This window comes from Bidens hawaiensis, unplaced genomic scaffold (genome assembly GCF_021521415.1).
Source record: "Bidens hawaiensis isolate Kalapana, Puna unplaced genomic scaffold, B.hawaiensis_p1.1 tig00004364_1, whole genome shotgun sequence".
NCBI classification, from domain to species: Eukaryota; Viridiplantae; Streptophyta; class Magnoliopsida; order Asterales; family Asteraceae; genus Bidens; species Bidens hawaiensis.
This window is the reverse complement of record NW_027491263.1, coordinates 631285-641743: the sequence shown is the minus strand read 5'-3', so window position 1 is coordinate 641743 and position 10459 is coordinate 631285. Positions and strand designations below refer to the sequence as shown.

General features: G+C 33.6%; 1 pseudogene across 1 annotated transcript; it reads right to left on the bottom strand.

Annotated features, from left to right (window-relative positions):
• Positions 1–6444: 6444 nt before the first annotated feature.
• LOC143626452 (GDSL esterase/lipase At5g62930-like) lies at positions 6445–9510 on the bottom strand (annotated as a pseudogene). Its single transcript, XR_013152421.1, has 5 exons — positions 9395–9510; positions 8030–8192; positions 7874–7956; positions 7594–7758; positions 6445–6717 (listed from the first exon to the last, which is right to left on the bottom strand). The product of XR_013152421.1 is annotated as a GDSL esterase/lipase At5g62930-like (transcript).
• Positions 9511–10459: the final 949 nt, after the last annotated feature.

Genomic DNA, 10459 nt, shown 5'->3' with positions numbered 1-10459 from the left:
TTATAACCATGTTATCACCTAACACATAAGTCTAACACATAATTATCACATAATTACTGTTTTGACGTTTTTCGTTTATTTATCAATCGTTTGCGTCAACTCGTTTGCGTTTCGGTGCAATTCCCGAAAAACTACACATGTAGTAAGTGTTAAGCGTCATTTAAACCCTAGTTTAAATGTAATGAAGTGTGCGTTATAGATTTAGTGATCTTAAGTTTGAATTGATGGAGTTGAGTTAACGGAGTTAACCTGAAATTGACGATTGTCACAATATATTGGATATCCAATTAAATATCCAAACGGATATCCAAAATCTCGAATACAGATTCGAATATCGAAATCCACTATCCGAAATGGTTGGATATCCGACTTTGAACACCTGTAGGTGAAAGTGGAATACTTATTTATCTATTTATTTCTTCAAATTTAAATATTTATTTATTATTTATATACACTTACTATGTCACACCCCGACCAAAGGCGGCGAAACATGCCGGGGTGCAACGGATTGCCCATGAACACAAGATACTATTAAAGTGATAATATTTAATCAACTCATTAATTTCATTCAATCCAAAGTAGCACATCTTGTTCATACAAATAAACACCAAATACAAGAAATAAATATTGTTCATTCTTATAATAACCTAGCGATATCAAATAGCATGGCGTCTTCAAACTCCAAGTCAAGTAATAATCAAACCTGTAACAATGCATAAAATAATATACGTCAACACGTATGTTGGTGAGCAATTCATAGTTTTGAGTATATATATAATATGAGCGAAATCCACAAACGTATATGAGACTATAAATAAAAGCATCAATTGTGGTATATAAAACATATGTAAATGAAGATCCTTTCTAATCGGTAACAGCCGACATACTTGGATAATGAGGCCCTATTTTACTAGCACAAGGCTAAAATAGTTAGGGGAGCGTATGATCATACTTATTGAGGCTCAACAACAACATAAAAATAAACACTCGTGCACGTAAAGCATATGAAGCATATACCACACAATAGAGAAAGTATTTTAAGTATCATACACCCTAAAGTTTGTGGTTTGAGGATCGAGTATAATAAATCATTCTTGTTTTGAATAAGTATGCATGTTACCCCCAAAGTATAAAAGTGAAAACGGGGGATGAAATGTACTCACTTTAACTAAGTAACTTGAAAGATTGATTCGTGAATAATCAGAGATTGGTTTAACGAGCATGACCTAGATTAAACGGGTCTTAAGTTAGTAGGTAGTCTTGAAAAGGTTTAAAGTAAAAGTATATGATAAGTAAAGTAAATAAATGAAGTTTATGGTTTAAAATGTAAATATTTGAGAAATTAAATATATGTTTCTTGAAAAATAAGTTTACCCGAAAAAAGTCAACTTTCCAAAGTGATAAGTGTTATGAGATAACTTAATAAAAATCAAAAGACTTAACCAAGTATATAATTCTATTGTGAAGAACCTTAACGTCCGTTAAGCGAGTATTTGGTTTTACCGGTCCAAACTTGTTATAAGATCAAGTTGGATTCCGACACACCAAGTATGTTGAGAAAATAATTTAAAATTAGTTTAAAATACAATCTTGAAAAAAAGATGAGTTTCAGTGGCCCAAAACACACTTGTGTGTCTTAAGCGAGTGAACTTGGTTTAGTTCGGTTTTGGTTCGGTCCTTGACCCAAAATGATACCGAGTATGGTTGCCACATACCCAAATACCATAGAACTATAAAAACGATTTTAAAAGTTATAATATTCAAATCTTACATAAACATGTTTATTTAACTATTTAAAACAAAACTAGTAAACAAGAGTTCGGTTTGTATGGTTCTCAACTCGGGATAAAACCGCGGCTATTGTCTTCATACCCAATACCATGGAACTCATTTAACATGAATTGGAAACTAAACTACTTATACAGTAAACAAGACTAGTAAGCATTAAAGGAAATATAATATAATCAAGGACTATAATGAGTCCTCCATGTAGCGTTGCCTTGTAGAGTATCACCTCAACCGACCATGGCCGGAGAAGGTGAAAGCCGAATGAAATAAGGGGTGCATATTATATATATGCTGTACAACAAGCTTCAATTACTAAGTAACAAAACAAAGTTAAAGAATGGTTCTTGTTTGATGATTAAGAAACCTTGAAGAGATGAAGTTGTGTTCTTTGTTTGGGAGAGAAAAGAAGTGAATGAACAAGGTTGAAATGAAGAAGATAAGATCGTTTATATAAGGTAATGGTCAAAGTTATTTCCATGTTTTATATCAAGACTTGCATGTGTTTTAAATGGTTAAACAAGTCAAATAATACAAAAAAACAACAAAAAAACAAACTTGAATCTGCAGACAAGGCTAGGTGCCGCGCGACCAGCCTGGCCTCCCTGGCCGCGCGACGCGGCGTGCTAGGGTGTCAGGCTTGTTTGTTTGGCAGATTTGGTCCCTACAGTTCGTTTTGAGGCGTTTTAAGCGTTTTAAAAGCCGTAAAAGGTGTTTTCGAAATCCGACAAGTATGAGATGATTATGTAACATAAAAACTCATTATTTTACAGTTTTATCGTACAAACAAGTAATCCAAAATTGACGAATGCCACATACTAACAATTACAATTTCGGGTGAAGTGTGCATCTGTCACAACCCCGAACCCATACCTCGGAAGGGAGCCGTGAACACGAACGATGGTATCAGTGTTTACTAAAATATTTAGTAGCGAAATAATTCATCAGGTGCTTAGTTAGGAAAACTTACAAAATATATAAACATCGTAATTTTTTTTCATAAACTGGGGATAAAACCAATATTTATACAAACATAAGTTTATAAGGATAAACCCTAATTTATAAAACATAATTCTTTATACTGGTGACAAGCTACTTATTTAAGCTGAAAGCACGCGAGCATCATTTCTGTGTCTTTAACAAGTCACCTGAAACATTTAAATATATTTGGTTAGTAGGATATACCGGTGAGTACATTCATTTGTAAATGACCGGTTTTTACAATTACAACATTAATATGTTTTTACACATGCCTATTTACAAATTACCAAAAAGTTATTGTCACTTGACCGTAAATGTGACTATGGTCATATTACTTATGCTTATATTAATTTAGTTATATAGTTTTGAAAACAATGACAGGTTTAGAAAACCAGTTGTCTCACACAAATGTGAGTTGTACAAAAACTCAGATGTCTCACATTGCACGTTTACAACTAAAATCCTTCTGGTAATTAAGCACATAGATTAACACAATGTAATATATCTATATTAGTATAAATCGATAATCATAATGATAATCATGAGATTAGAAACTTTACATGAGGCACAAAGTCTCACCTTGCTTAGCCAGAGATTGGATTTGTGTACGAAAGCTTCTTTCGATCGGATTAGGGTATCGTTACGGCTATTCAAGGTATTATACCAACACTCCAATATATATATATATATATATATATATATATATCAGAAAGTGTGTGTGTGAGAGAGAGAGAGAGATGTGAAATGAAAGTTGGATCACCTCCCTTTTATAGCTGAATTTTTGTCTCGTCACGTATCGCGACGGATTCAAGAGACATGCATCGCGTAGTGCGACGGAAATATAGGGTTGGCGAGTCAGCCCTAGCTATGCCATGTGATGTGCCTTGTGTCATGGCTGCGTAGCCTCCACGTCGCTTATCACAATGGGTCAACTGAGAACTCATCGTGTAACGCAATGACCACAAATTTTTTTCGGATAATTAAAAACCTTTGATATCGCGGCGATGCGAGAGTGCGCCACAAAAAATACCAAGTGGCTCTCAAGCGTGCGAAGTTCAAGGTGCGCCACATTGTGCCCATTGCACTTCGCCCATGCGTGTGCGCGTTGGGTGCTTCACATCCTCGCTAAGACCATTAATAGTGTCTTGTCACACAATAATATTATTATGTGAGTCCAATTCTTTATACGGAGCTTACAAGTTTTTCTTTCTGGCCAATGGCGAAGGACTCTTAGTGCCAGGGGTGGCCCTGGCCCCCTGTTTTTTTACACGGTAGTGTAAATTTACCTGTTTTCGTCCGAAATTTTTTATACGTAGTATAAATTTAGCCGTTTTTGATCGAAAATTTATATACGTAGCATAAATTTAGCCATTTTCGCCCGAAACTTTTTAAGTAGTGTAAATTTAGTCGTTTTCGGCTGAAATTTTCTATACGTAGTGTAAAATTTAGCCGTTTTTGCCCGAAATTTTTTATACGTAGTGTAAATTTAGTCGTTTTCGACCGAAATTTTTTATACGTAGTGTAAATTTAGCTGTTTTCGATCGAACTTTTATATACGTAGTGTAAAATTTAGCAGTTTTCGCCCAAAACTCTTTATACGTAGTGTAAAATTTAGTTGTTTTCGCCCAAAATTTTATATACGTAGTGTAAATTTAGCATTTTTCGGCCGAAAATTTAAGTTCGCCCCCCCCCCCCCTTTGTTTGTGAAATTTTGCTTACATTTTTAGTCCGCCCCCCGTGTGTCTTAGTCCAAGCTTCGCCATTGTTTCAGTGATGTGGGACAAGTTAATTTGTTATTTCTCCAATGTGGGATAGCCCACTTTCCATAGTTCATATTTGTGGATTGTTATATTCTCTCTTCTTTATTTTAAATCTCGTCCTCAAGATTCATTGGAATAAGTGTGAACACTCCTGTTTCATTTATGATTCTAATTCCCAAATATATTCTGGTCTATGTCTTGAATTCCACTTCACTTTGATCAAAAGAGTCTTTTATGCTTGAGATTCTTGAATTGCCTTGTAAGCCTATACAAGTTGATGCAAATATTAAAAAAAAATAGACCTAAAATCAGTGATGCTATAAACATGAACCTAATAATCACTGATGGATCTTTCTGCCAAGGACTGTTTATAGTTTGTATCGTGCAGTGGCGACCCAAGGTTTTAGGAGGCCTCAAGCTAACTATCAAGTTGGAGGCTTTTTCAAAAAAAATATTTTTATGTATAAAATCTCCTCCTTTAACTTGGCTAGAGAAATGACAACTATAAACTAACACGTTATTAGTTGGTAGCATTACTTTTTTTAAAGGTATGTGTGGTGTTTTTGTTTTTGTTTTTTTTTTTTTTATAAAACTAGAGCTTTTTTAGACTTTTGATCACATGGGGGGGGGGTGTTAGTTTTCATTTTAATCACAAGAGAGGTTATCGACATTAGTAGCGGTGACTAAGTGGGCGAGGTAGGCTATAAGGATGGTGGCAACCCCTCTTGGGGCTATTACCCTCTACTAATGTCGACAACCCCTATGGTGATTAAAAAAGAACCAACCCTCCCCCCCTCCCCGATTGATCAAAAGTCTCAAAAAAGCTATAGTTATAACAAATCTTGTGTGTGAACAATGTTTACACAAAATTCATTTTTTTGCTTTCAGTTTGACATTAAGTTGTTAGTAATAATATTTAAGTATTCAACTAATGGTTCTAATGTGTAATTTTAACTAAGATTCTAAGAAACAAATAAAAAGCTCACAGATTATAAATTGGATAGTAATTACTAATTATGGCAAATTTGGTGTTAAAATTGGCAAATAACATATTAAATAGTGAGAAAAGTAATTACCAACCTTAAAAGTCAATATATTTAAATTGAGTAATTAAATTCACTTCACAAATTTTCGCTCCTGCAAGTTTTAAAATTGCCGGATGATTGCAAAATCCTCATATATTAATTATTTTTTTATTTTGAAAATATTATAGGAGGCCTTTATATTTATGGGGCATCAAGCCCTTGCTTGGCCCAGCAATACACTTGGGGCGGCCCTGGTACCGTGCTAAGTTACTAAGTGTCGTCAATTATAACCACTAATTATCAACCGTCAACTATTACCTTGGTTCAACATCTATATAAAGAACATATATGTTCTACTTTAGACATGAAAAGTAGCACTTCTTCACATTGAAAAGAACATCTTGTTCTTGCAGAACACTTTCTACCGTATGCAATTATTAATTTCATCTACATTCGAATTACTTTAATAAGTACAACCCGAACAACATGAAAAACAAAACTTACATGTTCCCCATTGCCCGCCATTATGCTTGACAAACGCTCATTGAAGAAGATTTAAATGATTTTACATATGCGAAAAGGAAAGGTGTAGGCATTTAAAATGAATATGACTAACACACAGGTTGTCAATTCGAGTCTTATCGTGTTAAACAGGTTAGAAACGACTCGTTCAACATAAGTATCAAACATGAATACGACTTGTTTACCTAATTTATATGTTATAGCTAGCTATAAGACAGTTTTACATTCCATATACCAATAAGGAAAAATGATAGAGCAATCCCATACTACTCCATGCCTTCCCAAATTTCTTGCCCTTATTTCCGTCCTCTCTCATTTTAATGTGATGTAAGATCATAAACGGTATGAAAAACAAATTATAATCTGATATGAGATTTGTAAATATCATAAGAGTTTAAAAGAGAGTCATTAACATGAGAAGTTCCTTAAAACAAGTAACTGAAGAATCTTGTTTTAGTTAAAAAGTAAAGATCACGACAAGCCTCTTTCTTGGAAAACCTTAGCAGGGTTTTGATGATCAATTTCTGAGTGATGAGGGAAATCAGAAGGCATGTCAGGTGCAGAGAGCCCAGCTCCATTAAATACTTTTTACAACCTCTTCAAATACAACCTTGTTCCCATCTGGTGTTAGATGCAGTCCATCACTGCCAACACACGCAATTTGCAAAACTAGTTATTTAACTTTGCCAAAAAGAAAACTAAACTATTTATATATGTTTTCTACTTTTTATTTTCGAATCTCATTTACTTGTTAACACTGCAAATCCACACCGAAAGATTGTGCAGTACTGTACTTTGTTTAAAATTATATAACATTGGATTTAACAGTATACTATAAATTAGCATGTATTTTGAAAGTAATTATCAATTTCACTTCACTACTTCATGATTCCAAAATATTGTCATTTTGGAAAATAACCTATATTTTCTCCCCTGTGGGATGGATTAAGTTTATAATGGGTCGATTTGGGTTGAGATTTAACTAAAATGGGTCAGAATGCTTTAACATTTGTCAGTTATACTTTTGATGCATAATTAAGCACATTGAACACAACCCAGCGATTTAAACCTATACTAAAGTTTATACATTTTAGCTTGAATACGTTTTGACCCGTTACTCAACCCACCTGAACCACCCAGCTTGCCACTCAGGTACATGAAGCTTGATTCAGATCATACACAAGGCTAGTTTAAAAAAATGGGCCGTGTTGTGTTGACCTGCTTAATTAAACTGGTTGGGTTTGGTTGACCTGTTTAGCCCGTTTATGACCCGTTTAACCTGTTTTTTACAACCCACCAACTAAATTAATACGTTTACAACTTGGTTATGACCCACCAACCCATTTGACAAGTTTAGATAAATGTTATTATAAACTACTTGATATACAGGAGTTAGTAATGAAATCCATGCAATGACAATAGACTTAGGCAAATTGCTAAACCATATAAGCATTTTATCTTCTTTTAGTTTCTTGAAATTAAGTAGTAGAAATCAAAAATCCATATGTAAAATCACTAACCTTAGAAACTTTTTCTGCCAGTCATGTGTTTCTTGCATTTTTGACCATAAGTTAACCGCAGAAACACCGAGTTCTTTTGCTACCTTGACACATGCGTTTGCATAATTTCCAGCTACTTCATTTGTTCTTTCTGCAAGCGTCGTTGCTTTTTCTCCATATAGAGATCTATGTATAAACAAAAACACCATAATATTCACAAAAACATACATTAAAACTGAATTTTGAAGAGAAGTGGCATTGGTAAACTTGTAATTTGACACCGAATGGAAACTTGCCATACTTTGCAAATTGTAGGCGACCTTCCTCGTCAATTGGTGGGGGAGTAATACTAATGAGGACAATTAGCACGGTGGGTGAGCATACCTGCATTAATATGTTTATAAAACATTACAAGTTGACCAAATTTGAAAATAGTGAAACAATTAATTGAGTAAACCTTTATATGGCGAACGATTTTTCTCAGATTTTCTTTGTATTCTTCAACCGGAACGTGTTGGCGTTCACTAGTTCTACCTGGAAGTGCAGCATCATTAGCCCCTAAAAAGACTGTAGCAGCAACAGGAGGGGTTGTTGAACACTGCAAAACAGTAAATATATAATATTTAGTATAAGTTTAAAAAAAATTGTTTTGGCAAATAATATTACAGAAGTTGTTAGGAAAATAAGTTTTTGAAATAATAGTTTGATGCATAAAGAAGATATATTAGCACTCATTAACATTTACATGAACAAGTTGTAAAAAATAATAATTTAATTGTATTTTGGCATACATAGCTGAATGCAAAATTTTCAACCTCAATCATCAAACACAATCGAATATTTGTATTTTGCATCTTTAATATAGAAGATATAATAGCACTTATTAACATTTACATGTTCAAAATAACAAAACTTGGGATGTCCATGATACGTTGAAACTGATCGAACCGCCCAAACCGAAAGTTGGCCTATTTGAGATCCAAACAAGGTTTGCTGGTTCAACAATTTGGTCTAGTTTAAAACCGGCTGTGTAAACCGAACTGGTTATTTAACCTTCATTCTTTATATACTTGTTTTCATTATTGGAATATGTAGTTATTTAATTATTTATATATATTATATACATGAACCAGCTTCATCATATAAATTTTATACAAATTAATGATTTTGAAAAAATAAAAACAAAAAAAGGGCCCTGCTATTCGGACATCCTCCCCACATGTGCAGACATCTTCTCTTCAAGTTGTATAGCCTTAAACGACTCGTATGACTTTTTCTTACTTCACAACATACCAGAGATGTCAGATTTGTTGTTGACCATGTTTTTATACAAGTTGTCTAACCCTATACGAGTAGTATCAAAAACGTAGTATAGGTCTACGCAAGTAATATAAATTATAAGCCTATACGACTAGTATGTTTAAAGGAATTATATTCTCAAATTTAATAATTTGTTGTAATTTTCTTTTGTAATAAAACTAAAACGAACAAGAGTCTGAAGTAACAAAATTCTTATATCACACTAACATCCAAATAGGTTCAATATCAAATTTCATTTTATCAACAACAAAGAAAACAACATGATGATTGACCAATCAATAAAATACAATAAAATAAAAGGACAATTACAAAAAGATTAAAGAAAAGTTGCTCATATTCTTTAAAATTGTATAGTTTGATTAAAAAATCAATTTTAAAAAACACTTATAGATCTATAGGCTATAGTATTGTACAACAAACTACAGCAGATAAGATGTGACACCTATACAAGTCGTATAGTATAAATAATTTTGATCTCCTACTAGTAAGATAAGATCTAAATCTAAGTAAGTAGCAGTAGAAGAGAGCCCAGCGAGTGTTGTATCCGCCTTGCGAGAGTACCATTCTGAAGGACTGCTCCGTTATCGAATCACCGAATAATACCATCTCAGGCCTCATTTCCAATAACAAGATCTGACTCCCCTTTTTATATACATACGGGAGGGTATATCAATTCAAGCGTTACGTCATGGAAAATCTCCATTATTTATTTCTTTATTATTATATCATAACTCATCGTCGACTCAGGATCAGTTTTAAAGCCTAAACCGGTTCGGAATACAACTAAAAAGACTCTGCTGTAGATTGCAACCTCTTTTAATTACAACCCTATAAACTTTAACCGCTTACCTTCAGTTTCAACCGGTTTTAATTCATTCAAAATGTCGAATTTATTCGCATTTATTATATTAATTAGATTTCAACTTTCTTAAAATCCTTTTTTTTAACTATGACTTTCTAGTGTGTTACACCATGTGTGAGTAGATGGAGTCTTTTTATGAACGTTGTGTGACATGCTGTAGTGGATGAAGCGGAGCCACTTCCAGTTATTACCCCATCATTATTTTTTTTTATTTAAAATAATACAAATAATATTTCATTAAATAAAATAAATAAATTTTACATTAAAATTAAAAAACAACTATAAATTACTCGTCTTCTTATTTTTCACCATCTTCGTCTCCATCGAGCGCATCTTCGCTTTCCTCGTCTCCATCGTCATCCCTGCTTGATACGTTTTCACATACGCCTCGAATTGGCCTAACTGACCAAACATGTTGAACCAAATCACCCGTAAGTGCATTATATATTTCACGTGAACACATTCAAAGTATTTTACACCCTCTCCCCCATAGCTGCTTAATGTTGACATATTGTTCTCCCGACGTCTTCTAAAATCATGTCATGCAATATGATACACGTATACGTAGCATCTCTCATTTTTTCCAATATCCATGCACGACAGGGATTTTTCACGTAATGCCAACATTGGCGAAGAACCCCAAAACACCTCTCGATGTCCTTTCGCAAAGACACTTGTACTTTCTTAAAATATTTTCTCTTTTCA